The 12,995-nt window shown below is 45.9% G+C and overlaps 1 non-coding gene across 1 annotated transcript; it reads left to right on the top strand.

The window, feature by feature from the left end:
• The first annotated feature begins 12,699 nt into the window (after positions 1-12,699).
• On the top strand, positions 12,700-12,772 carry TRNAG-CCC (transfer RNA glycine (anticodon CCC)). Its single transcript has one exon. It is a non-coding gene; the product is annotated as a tRNA-Gly (tRNA).
• The last annotated feature ends 223 nt before the right edge of the window (positions 12,773-12,995 follow it).

Below are 12,995 nucleotides of genomic sequence, written 5' to 3'. Positions count from 1 at the left end.
AATCTTTATGTATTTCACACTTACATACACACTTTCACACTTACATTGGGAATTTCATCCCAATTTGGACAAACCACATTTCAGGTGCCCAAGAAGAGCCACGTGTGGCTTAGTGGCACCCACACTGGACAGGGTAGCTTTAAGGTGATTTAGTGAAATCAGATGTGAAAAAGAATATTTCTGCCTCATTCATGGCTGGGGATTCCCTGGTGGCTCAGCGGATAGAGAATCTGAACACAAGGCAGGAGATGTGGACTCGATCCCTGGGTTGAAAAGGTCCCCTGGAGGAGGAGATGGCAATCCATTCCAGTATTTTTGCCTGGAGAACCCTATGGACAGAGGAGCCTGGCATACTACAGTTCATGGGGTCACAGAGAGTCAGACATGACTGAGCACACACGCATTCATCCCTGGCCAGAGTGGCTGGCTAGAACGGTGTCCCTTCTGTCCTCACTGCCCTTCAATGCCCCCCCTGAGGCAACACGGTTGACAAAGATGCCCTTGTACACAGAGAAGTGCTACAGACATGGTGTGCTCCCTTCCAGACTCTCCACACCAGTCCTCAAAGCCCAAGTACAGAGGCGGGTGCACTCTGTGCTAAAAGAGGAAGGGCTAAGGGACTTCCCTGGTGGTCCCAACTCAGAGTGGATATTTGAAGACAGGGTCTTTAAAGAGGTGATTAAGTTAACATGAGGTCATGCAGGTCAGGTGAGCCCTACGCCCTGTAATTGTTGTTCTGATAAGAAGAGGTGATCAGGACACAGACATATACAGAGGAAAGAGCTTGTGAAGACACAGGGAGGAGGTTCCCATCTACAAGTCAAGCAGAGAGTGGTTAAGAATCTGTACTTCCGCTACATGGGGTGCCAGTTCAATCCCTGGTCTGGGCACTAAGATTCCACATGCCAAGCAGCCAAAAAGTTTAAAGAAAAAACTTAAAAATAAAAATTTTTTTAATGGGCAAAGACATTTTAAAAAAACCACCACCAAACTTTAAGAAAAAGAATGGCAAGGCTTCAGGCAAAGACTGCTGAGGGGGAGGGGTATTAGTCTGCTCCAGCTGACGTAACAAAGCACCACAGCCTGGGTAGGTTAAACAACAGAAATTTGTTTTCTTATAATTGCAGAGGCTGGAAGTCCAAGATCAAGCTGTTGGCAGGGTTACTTCCTTCTGAAGCCTCTCTGCTTGACTTGTAGATGGGAACCTTCTCCCTGTGTCTTCACAAGCTCTTTCCTCTGTATATGTCTGTGTCCTGATCACCTCTTCTTATCAGAACAACAATTACAGGGTGTAGGGCTCACCTGCGTGACCTCATATTAACTTAATCACCTCTTTAAAGACCCTGTCTTCAAATATCCACTCTGAGTTGGGACTTTAACATCTGAATCTTGGGGAAGACAATTCAACCTATAACAGATGAAAACACAGGGATAGCCTGAGATTAAATGTTAGCTAGAAGTCCCAAGATCCTTGAAATTTCAATAGGAAAGGCAGAAGCTAAGAGTAGAAGGGAGCCTATATTTTCAAAGCTTCAAGCAGGTCTCCATGTTACCAGAGTTGAATTTGTCTCTAGAGAAGACAGCCTTTTATTTGAGGACAAATCCACTCTGTGTATCTCACAGTTGTGAGGACATAAAGCAAACATTCCCGTAGCTATGGAGATGGGAGAGACAGCTGTGGCTCCGAGGAACCAGATGAATCCATGAGATGCAGGGAAAGGTTATCTGTGTAAGTGGTGCCCTGCAGACTGGGAGAGAAAAGCTTCTTGCACTACTCAAGGGTGTGACTATCCTGTACAAAGAAAAAAAATTGTATCCTTAGGAAGCTCTGTGGTCTTATTCAGGCAATACTCGCAGAAGATGAGAAACTGAGGCCTCAGATTAACTTAATCACTGAGAGAGTTGGAGAAGAGACTGTAAAAAGAACCTGGGCCAGACTGTTAACATCCACCTCATGATGCCATTCAAGACTGAGGTCGCTGGGGACTGGTATGGTTCTACTACCCAGATGATTAAACAAAAAAAGGAAATTGATTCAGGAGGAGATTTGAGACAAAACATCTAGAAGTAACACCCAAAACCATGGCCCAAAAGGAAACTGCCAGCCGTGTCAAGCTCGATAAGCTTCAAGAACCAGCCGAGCTGCAGTCACTGCCACAGCAAGCATCGTTTTCACTTCTGCTTCAGGAACTTGACTTTGCTACCTCTGGGAAGCACCATCATGGCAGCCGCCACCACCAAAAGCTGGGCACCTCTGCTGCCATCCACACCAGCAAACATGGCGGCCTCACCCAAGCCTGCCTCTTCCTGTGGCTCCCATCTGAAGCAAGGTCCGCATGGATGCATCTGATTGGTGGAGCCGGGTCATAGGCCTGCATCCCAGTCCCAGGTCACGTGGAAGTATGGCTTCTGACTTCCTCACTGGGAGGACAGAAGAGGAATTTCCCCAGATACACGAAGACAGTTCAAAAGACACTGGGCAGCACAAGATGAAAAGAGTTCGATGGATGGTTGGTGGCGATGGTTACACAATAATGTGAATGTACTTGATACCACTGAACTCCATGCTTAAATGGTTAAGATGGTAAATCCTATATGTATTTTGCCACAATTAAAAAAAAAAAGACACTAGGTAGCTGTGAATATGACAAATGACCACTGCTGAGCTCAACGAACGTGTAGTGAATAAGCAAATAAAGGGAATAGGTGGGGGTGCTGGACTCCTAGACACACAGTAGTTGTCACCAGCCACTGTTTAACATTTCTCAGTGTACTGAGCAATTCTTGGTGTACTTTGTACTTCCTATCAGAGCTCATACCACACAGGATGACTGCTGTTTACATAATTACAGCTAATTTGTATAAGTATTTACAATGTGCCTGGTGCTTACATACGTTATCTCAATTACTCCTTGCAATAACCTGGGAGGTGGGTGATGGGTGACCTCATTGCTCAGGTGACCTCATACCGCAGGAGGAAGACGGTATCAGTCAACAGAAATAGAAAGTGAATTTGGGACAAAGATCCGGAAGAGCCTGCGGAGAAGCAGAGATTATAAAGAGAGAAATGTCAGCCTGTTTTTGGTTTGGGGGGGCCACAATAGCAAGGGGCCTGGAAGAGGCTGGAACAAAGGGGAAGTGTAGCTAAATAAGGTCAGGCTAAAACAGCATACGCCCTATACCCAGTAGCCCTGGCAACAAGCCCTCACTCTACAGTCTGATATTATAATAAGAAAAGCTACATACAAAGAAAGTAAACAGTCATCCCAGACGGGGCCACATAGAATCCAGCTGGTACGACACTAAGGAAAGTTCTGGGAGGAGTTTGTGCCATAAGTTGAGGTCAAAAGAGATATCATTTGAACCGTGCATGATAAAGAATTAACCTCGGGCTTCCCTGGGGGTCCAGCAGTTAAGAAGCTGCCTTGCAATGTAGGGGTCACCAGTTCGATCCGTGGTCTTGAAAGATCCCACACGCCCCTGTGCCACAACTACTGAGTCCGCACTGGAGAGTCCTCAAGCTGCAACTGCGGAGCCCACAAGTCTTTGTGTCTGTGCTCTGCAACAAGAGAAGCCATCACAACGAGAAGCCAGTGCACTGCAGCTAGAGGGTAGCCCCTGCTCGCTGCAACTAGAGAATGCCTAAGCACAGCAACGAAGACCCAGAGCTGCCTACATAAATAAATACACAAGGGTCTCAAAAACAGCCATCAGACTCTTAAAAAAAAAATTAACTGGAACTACACACCTAAGGGAACCTATTGGTCCAGCCCGTACCTGTTGCTTCTGCCACAGAGTTTGACCAAAGTCTATGAGATTAGCCGATTGTGCGTGTGCTCATCCAAATGGTCTCGCTGGATGTTCCTCCCTGGCTTCTCTGATTGGAAGGAACTCCAGGCTGGAAAAGTGTAGAAGTTCACTCCCTGGTTTGAAACTGAGCAGCTGCAGCAGCCCTCTACCTACACTGCTCTCTTGACCCCCTACTACTACCCAGCTGGAAGTAAAAAAGTGAAAGTGTTATTCACACTCAGTCGTGTCCGTCTCTTTGTGATGCCACGGACTGTAGCCCACCAGGCTCCTCTGTCCGTGGAATTCTCCAGGTAAGAATACAGGAGTGGGTTGTCATTCCCTTCTCAAGGGGATCTTCCCAACCCAGGGATCAAACTCGAGTTTCCTGCACTGTAGGAGAATTCTTTACCATCTGAGCTGTCAGGGAAGCCCATGACCCAGGTGATGCTAGGGGTAAAGAATCCACTGGGAAGATCCCCTAGAGGAGGGGAAAGCAACCCACTTCAGTATTCTTGCTGGGAAAATTCCATGGACAGAGGAGTCTGGCGGGCTACAGTCCATAGCATCAGCCAAGAGTCGAACATGACTGAAGCAACTTAGCACACACACACGTTGGAATGCAGAAAGTATGAAATCTAAGGATCTTCCATACAAAAAATTAATTTTATTTCATTGAGGACAAGATAGCGGGGCAAGATGAGGGTGACCTGGCTCTGTCTTCAAGGGCAGTGATGTGGCCAGTGAATGGGCCTGGGGCAAAATCTGTAGGAAGGGTACCCTTCCTAACTCCTTCCATCAAGGAAATGGGTTTAGCTAAGCCAGAGATTCTTAACTTTGGCCACACATTGTTATCACATGGGCAGTTTTTTAAAAATGCTGCCACCTGGCCCCACCTCCAGATGTTCTGTGTTCAATAGTCAGGCAGGCAGCCTGGGTATTAGGGAATGGGGCAGTCAGGCTGAGAACCCCCAAGCTAGGCAAAGATGCAGTTCTTGGGCTAACTGGGATGCAGGAGAAGGAGGGAACATGAATGTGGTTTTTTGTATCAAGGAAGTAAAAGGACCAGTGAGGAGAACATTGCTAAGGCCCTAAACACAAGCCCTGGGCATTCATGACAAGAGCAGAACAGAGCCCCTGCTTCCCAGTGGGCAGCTGCAGGTGTCACAGGCAAGACCTCAGAGCCACAGTCAGGAGGCACATGCGTCCACCAGCCTGCATGGGTGTTAGTCGCATCCAACTCTTAGTGACCCCATGGGCTGTAGCCTGCCAGGCTCCTCTGTCCATGGGATTTTCCAGGCAAGAATGCTGGCGTAGGTTGCCATTTCCTACTCTAGGGGATCTTCCCAACCCATGAATCCAACATTCATCTGCATCTCCCACATTGGCAGGCGGATTCTTTACCACAGAACCACCTGGGAAGCCCTCCTTGCAATCAGCCTGAGACACAGCAAAAGCTGCTCACCAGGCGACATGAAAAGGAACGTTATAACTCCAGCTCTGTATCTGGCCTGACCATGGGAGGACAGCTGCATGGCTGCCCAGAAATGGTCTGTTGTGTTTCCAGAGTCAGATAAATAAAATGCATTATTATTTTATTAGCAACTCTTAAAAGCTCCTGCAGTGGCATGAGTTACAACAGATACCACTACTTTCATATATTCATTTTATGTGTTTAGTGCTTAACTGACCCTCACTTGCATTGCAAAACACTCAACTGTAACACATTTTTACTATGTTCTGTTCTTCCACATTCATCAGACTTTATTGATTACTCACCGTCAGGACTTCTCTAAAGCAGCTGCCTTGTTTCTAATCATCCCCTTCTTTTGTCGGTCTTAATCTGTCATCTTTGTTACCATAGAATCTGCTCTCCACGTTGCTTTCCTTCATTCGTCTTTCTTCTATGGTTTCTCAGGGTTCTTACCGTTAGTCCACCATTTTGTGCTTCTTAAAATACTAAGACATAAGATTTGATTGAAGAAAATACTCAGAAAACTTTTATCTCCCCACCCCAATGGCAGGGCCCCAACCATAAACCCACACACCTGTCTTTCAGTGTCATCTTCCCAATCTTCCACCCAGCTTCACTGGTTCTAGAAGTTCTGAGGCCCCGCCTCTGCCCCCTCGTTGCTCACTGGACAAACTCAACCCTGGGGATTCCTCTCCTTGGACCCACCTCCGGCTCAGCAGTTCCACCCAAACCCCTCCTCAGGTTCCTCCTCCACCCAGGCTCCGCCCCCACCAGCATAGGCTCCTCCCTAAGCCCCACCCCTCAGCCCAAGAAGCACCGCCCTCAGAGCCTGAACCCTGAATCCCCCACGCAGTGCTAAGCCCGGGGCCCCTTCTCCCGACAGCAGGTCCGAAGGTTCCAGAATCATGGCTCCCAGGCCTCCGGGGGCGCTGAACTCAGACTTCGGGGCTCCCGGCTCTGGCCATCTGGTCGAAAACTCAATTCTTATATATATAAAAAAAAAACTTTCATGCTCTGTATAAAGCCCAGAGGATGAGATAGTTGGGTGGCATCACAGACTCAATGAGCTTGAGTTTGAGTAAACTCCGAGAGGTGGTGATGGACAGGGAGGCCTGGAGTGCTGTAGTCCATGGGGGTCACAAAGAGTCGGACATGACTGAGCGACTGAACGTACTGAACTGAATAAAGCCCAGAATTGACAGTATGTTGAACATTACCTGGTATAGAAATTCTATGCTTAGCTTTCCAAAAAAGGAATAAAAGCTCAGAGATAGGCATAGACCTTTTCATCAGTAGTCACCACCTCTGTCCATCTGGGTCCTCCAGGAAGCGGATGATGGACTTAGGAGTTAGCAGACCCAGAGCTGGGCTTCCCAGGTGGCACAGTGGTAAATTCGCCTGATAACGCAGGAGGAGAAGCAGGAGAGGAGGGTTTGATCCCTGGGTGGGGAAGATCCCCTGGAAGAGGAAATGGCAACCCACTCCAGTATTCTTGCCTGGAGATTCCATGGACAGAGGAGCCTGGTGGGCTACAGTCCATGGGGTCGCGAAGAATCTGACACGACTTGGCAACTGAGCACACAAAAAACACACAAGTCCAGAGCTGGAGTTAGAAATGAGAGATTTGTTGGAGAGCCGTAACTGTGAAAGATAAAGGGTGAGGAGGCAAGACTGAGCAGGGAACGCTTTCGGGAGGCCATGCAGACCCTATCTTGTGAAACGAAAGACAAAGAGAAAGAAAAAAGGCCGGCAACTTCTCAGACCACAGCGCACATCACGCGAAGTCTTGGGCAACGCAATGGGGAGTGGAAAAGTTGCCTACAGAAGGGTCTGCCAAGGGGCTGATATGGTAGGTGCTGGCATCTCCTCAACGCTCAGACATTGGTTTGGGGGCTGTCGGGGAGGAGCCTGAAGCTGGCTGAGGAGCTGCTGCTGGAGGCGATCAGCTAACAGCGTTCTTTGCAGCTGAAAAGAACACAAGTTCTTTCTTGAAGGGAGATCCGCGCGCTGCGGGTCTGCGGCGGCCGCGCCCCTTCCCATCTCCTGACAGTGCAAATCTTTATAAATGAAAGGCTCAGCATTCGCTAAGGTTACTAAATGCCTGTCTTTTCTCGGCCTGGCAAGATTAAGTAAACTGCACTGTAGGAAAAATGCAATTAAACGTTGTACAGAGGGATACAATTGATTGACAGTCACTGGTAGGGCCATGGGTAACTTTTCTTTCTGCTTTTCTCTACGTTCCAAATTTTAGACCTTGATTATTTCTTTTCTTCTTGATTGGAAAACATTTTTCAATTAATTTTTTTTTAATTAGAGGATAATTGCTTTACAATGTAGTGTTGGTTTCTGCCATACAACTAGAATCAGTCATAATTATATATTTATCAGTCATATTTATCAGGCTTCCCTGGTGGCTCAGCTGGTAAAGAATCTGCCTGCTGTGAGGGAGACCTGATTCGATCCCTGGGTTGGGAAGATCCCCTGCAGAAGGGAACGGCTACCCACTCCAGTAATCTGGCCTGGAGAATTCCATGGACTATATAGTCCATGGTATCACAAAGAGTCAGACATGACTGAGCAACTTTCACTCACTAATATATATGTCCCTGGAGAAAAGAATAGCTACCCACTCCAGTATTCTTGCCTGGAGAATTCCATGGACAGAGGAACTATATCCCCTCCCTCTAGAGCCTCCCTCCCACTTACTCCACCCCAGTCCTCAATGGGAAACCTTTATAATGAACATTTTAAAATCAGTCTTCATATCATACCTTTTTGATCCAAAATGGCATTTCCCAATTTGATACCCCAACAAATTGCTTTCAACAAAGAGAACGTGGTATTTGACCAAGCATGGCTTTGAGCTCAGACAGATCTGAGCTTGAATCCTGGCCCTGTGACTATTATTCTATACTCTGGGCAGGCCTTTCATCAGGAAAGGGAGACTCATATCCTTACTTCTCAGCTTTGCTTTAATAAAACATTTTAAAATTGATTTTTAAGGCTTCCAAAACTGCTAGTGGCTTTCCTGATGCCTCAGAGGTAAAGGATATGCCCGCCAGTGCCAGAGACTTGCAGGAGACACGGGTTCCATCCTTGGATCAGGAAGATCCCCTGGAGTAGGAAATGGCTAATTTCTCCAGTATTCTTGCCTGGGAAACCCCATGAACAGAGGATCCTGGGGAGCTACATACAGTCCGCCGCCGCCAAGTCGCGTCAATCGTGTCCAACTCTGTGCGACCCCATAGATGGCAGCCCACCAGGCTCCCCCGTCCCTGGGATTCTCCAGGCAGGAACACTGGAGTGGGTTGCCATCTCCTTCTCCAATGCATGAAAGTGAAAAGTGAAAGTGAAGTCGCTCAGTTGTGTCTGACTCTTAGCGACCCCATGGACTGCAGCCCACCAGGCTCCCCCATCCCTGGGATTCTCCAGGCAAGAACACTGGAGGGGGTTGCCATTTCCTTCTCCAATGCAACTGCTAGCAATTTCTAAAAAATCACATTCAAAGGACAAAAAGTGGCCATAGCTTAGGAAGCCCAAAATAATTTCTGGGGAAGTCCCAAAAATGAGTTCTAAAAACCGCCTTGATAGCAATTGCCCTTCAGATATACAGGCCAAAGAATTGAAAGTAGAGATTCAAACATGTATTTGTACACCCATGCACTCATACAGCAGCATTATTCACAATAGCTGGAAGGTAGAAACGACCCAAAAGTTCACTGACAGATGAATGGATAAACAGAAGGTGGCATATTCATGCTATGGAATATTATTCAGGCTTTGAAAAAAAAAAAGGAAATTCCAATACACACTGTAACACAGGTGAGCCTTGAAGACATCATGCTAAGTGAAATAAGCCAGATACAAAAGGATACATACTGTTTGATTCCACTTCTATGAAGTACCTGGAATAGTCAAGTTCATAAGGACCAAAAGTAGAATGGAGGTTACCAAGGGCTGGAGGGAGGAGGGAATGGGGAGTCAGTATTTAATGAGTACTGAGCTTCAGTTTGGGATGATGAAAAAGTTTTGGAAATGGATGGTGGTGATGGTTGCGCAATAGTGCAAATGTACTTAATGTCACTGAATTGAACACTTAAAAATGTTTCAATGGTAAATTTTATGTTTTGTAGATTTTACCACAATAAAAAAAGAATTTTTAAAACCATGTTAAACTACCCTGGTGGAACAGTGGATAGGAACCTGTTTGCTGATGCAGAAGACATGGGTTCAATCCCTGGTCTGGGAAGATTTCACTTGCCGCAGAGCAACTAAGCCCATGTACCGCAACTACTGAGCCTACCAGCCGCAACTGCTGAAGCCCACACACCCTAGAGTCTGTGCTCTGCAGCAAGAGAAGTCACCACAATGAGAAGCCCACACACCACACGGCAGGGTAGCCCTCGCTCCCTGCGACTAAAGAAAGCCCAAGCACAGGAACAAAGACCCAGCACAGCTAAAAATAAATGAATTTTAAAATAATGAAATAAAATAACTACAACCCACCCCCAAAAAACCTCTTTTGTTGATGCAGTGTTACTACTTACAGGAAGCAAAGCTAAGCTGCCCTCAGGAGTTTCTCACATAGAAAAGCAACACACGCTTTCTGCAATTCATTGTCTTTTTCATCACTTTTAATTATAAACATAAGAAAACCACATCACAGAAATATTTGAAAGTAAAGAAAAAATTCATAATCCCCTTTCTTTTCTTCTTTACAGGAATTTTTTTTTAAGACCTGGTTGTAATCATAGTGTTTGGAAAAGTCCCAAAAGTGACTTCCGGAAATCGCCTTGGCCCAGAGCAAGATAATCACTATGATTTCTCTTGGGACGCTTAGCCGTGCTTCCACCAGAGTAGGAAGCATCCATTCTCTGGTGGATGTGGAGGGCTGAGAGGTGGTGAGAGAGGGGAAGGAGAGTAGGAAGAGAGAAGGCTGATGGCCCTCTATGACCCCTTTACACTGGCACCAGGTCATTGGCACACATGTGTGTGTATGGGTACAAGAACATGCATGCACGTGGGTTCTCTCCAGGATGAGGGTCTATAACATCACCCAAGGCTCTGTTTTGGGTTAAAATCCAAAAGGAATGTTGAGGTAGCCCCAGACCCTGAATACAAGGACAATCTAGTTGATGGCTGAGACCCTCTGCAAGGAGCCCAGGACAGCGTACCCTGGGGAAAATGAAGTGGAACTATGGCCTCCTATTCGGTTTGATTCACACAGGACAGCAGAATATTAGTCTAGGACTGGACACGCCCAGGTTCAAGTCTCAGTTCAGTTCAGTTCAGTTCAGTCACTCAGTCATGTCCGACTTTTTGCAACCCCATGAATCGCAGCATGCCAGGCCTCCCTGTCCATCACCAACTCCCAGAGTTCACTCAGACTCAGGTCCATCGAGTCAGTGATGCCATCCAGCCATCTCATCCTCTGTTGTCCCCTTCTCCCCCTGCCCCCAGTCCCTCCCAGCATCAGAGTCTTTTCCAATGAGTCAACTTTTCCCATGAGGTGGCCAAAGTACTGGAGTTTCAGCTTTAGCATCATTCCTTCCAAAGAAATCCCAGGGCTGATCTCCTTCAGAATGGACTGGTTGGATCTCCTTGCAGTCCAAGGGACTCTCAAGAGTCTTCTCCAACACCACAGTTCAAAAGCATCAATTCTTTGGCACTCAGCCTTCTTCACAGTCCAACTCTCACATCCATACATGACTACTGGAAAAACCATAGCCTTGACTAGACGGATCTTTGTTGGCAGAGTAATGTCTCTGCTTTTGAATATGCTATCTAGGTTGGTCATAACTTTTCTTCAAAGGAGTAAGCGTCTTTTAATTTCATGGCTGCAGTCACCATCTGCAGTGATTTTTGGAGCCCAAAAAAAATAAAGTCTGACTCTGTTTCCACTGTTTCCCCATCTATTGCCCATGAAGTGATGGGACCAGATGCCATGATCTTCGTTTTCTGAATGTTGAGCTTTAAGCCAACTTTTTCACTCTCCTCTTTCACTTTCATCAAGAGGCTTTTTAGTTCCTCTTCACTTTCTGCCATAAGGGTGATGTCATCTGCATATCTGAGGTTATTGATATTTCTCCCGGCAATCTTGATTCCAGCTTGTGCTTCTTCCAGCCCAGCGTTTCTCATGATGTACTCTGAATATAAGTTAAATAAGCAGAGTGACAACATACAGCCTTGACGTACTCCTTTTCCTATTTGGAACCAGTCTGTTGTTCCATGTCCAGTTCTAACTGTTGCTTCCTGACCTGCATACAGATTTCTCAAGAGGCAGATCATGTGGTCTGGTATTCCCATCTCTTTCAGAATTTTCCACAGTTTATTGTGATCCACACAGTCAAAGCCTTTGGCATAGTCAATAAAGCAGAAATAGATGTTTTTCTGGAACTCTCTTGCTTTTTCCATGATCCAGCAGATGTCGGCAATTTGATCTCTGGTTCCTCTGCCTTTTCTAAAACCAGCTTGAACATCAGGAAGTTCACGGTTCACATATTGCTGAAGCCTGGCTTGGAGAATTTTCAGCATTACTTTACTAGCATGTGAGATGAGTGCAATTGTGCAGTAGTTTGAGCATTCTTTGGCATTGCCTTTCTTTGGGATTGGAATGAATACTGACCTTTTCCAGTCCTGTGGCCACTGCTGAGTTTTCCAAATTTGCTGGCATATTGAGTGCAGCACTTTCACAGCATCATCTTTCAGGATTTGAAATAGCTCAACTGGGATTCCATCACCTCCCCTAGTTTTGTTCGTAGTGATGCTTTCTAAGGCCCACTTGACTTCACATTCCAGGATGTCTGGCTCTGGGTGAGTGATCACACCATCGTGATTATCTGGGTCCTGAAGATCTTTTTTGTACAATTCTTCTGTGTATTCTTGCCACCTCTTCTTAATATCTTCTGTCTCAGTACAGCCTTAAGGATGTGATTTGCTTGCATCCGAGCCTCAGTTTCCTTAGCTTTAAAATAGGAGTCATATTTCCTACCTCCTGATGGTATTATGAGGCCTGAAAGAGAAACCATGCAAAGTGCTTGGGAGGGAGCCCTCGCTAAGTGGAGGCTGTAGCAGATACAGCCCTCCTAAAGCCCCAGAAGCAACTTCACTGACCCAACAAACAACTGAAAATGTTTCCACTAGGGACATGGTTGTGAACTCAAGTGAAGAACTCACCAAAATTATTTTAACATTGTAAAGAAACACTGGAAAAACATAATAAAAGGTTTACTTAAGTATTTTCAGAAATACATGGAACACTTAGGAAATTTAATTATATTCAGATCTTAACAAATTTCAAACATTTGGCTTCCTGTCACTTTTTCTAATGGTATAATTAAATTTGAAATCAATTACAAAACTAGGGGGAAAATGTGTCTGGAAATTAAGGAGCACATTTTCAAAAGCCATGGGTTAAATAATAAATCAGTGGAAGGACCTCCCTGGTGGTCCAGTGGCTAAGACTCTGCACTCCCAATGCAGCAGACTCAGGTTCAATCCCTGGTCAGGGAAACTAGATCCCACATTCCACAACTAAGAGTTCTTATGACGCAACTAAAGACCCAGTACAGCCAAGTAGATAAATAATTTTTTAAATAAAATAAACCAGGAATTTTAAAAATACTTAGAACTCTACAATAACAATAGTACTACATGTTAAAACTTTTTTTTTAACCTAAAGCATTATGGTGGTGGTAGGAATGTACAGTGGCACCCCACTCCAGCACTCTTGCCT

Source organism: Capricornis sumatraensis, chromosome 8, assembly GCF_032405125.1.
Source record: "Capricornis sumatraensis isolate serow.1 chromosome 8, serow.2, whole genome shotgun sequence".
Classification (NCBI taxonomy): domain Eukaryota; kingdom Metazoa; phylum Chordata; class Mammalia; order Artiodactyla; family Bovidae; genus Capricornis; species Capricornis sumatraensis.
Note: the sequence above shows the minus strand (reverse complement) of the source record. Positions and strands in the feature narration are given on the sequence as shown.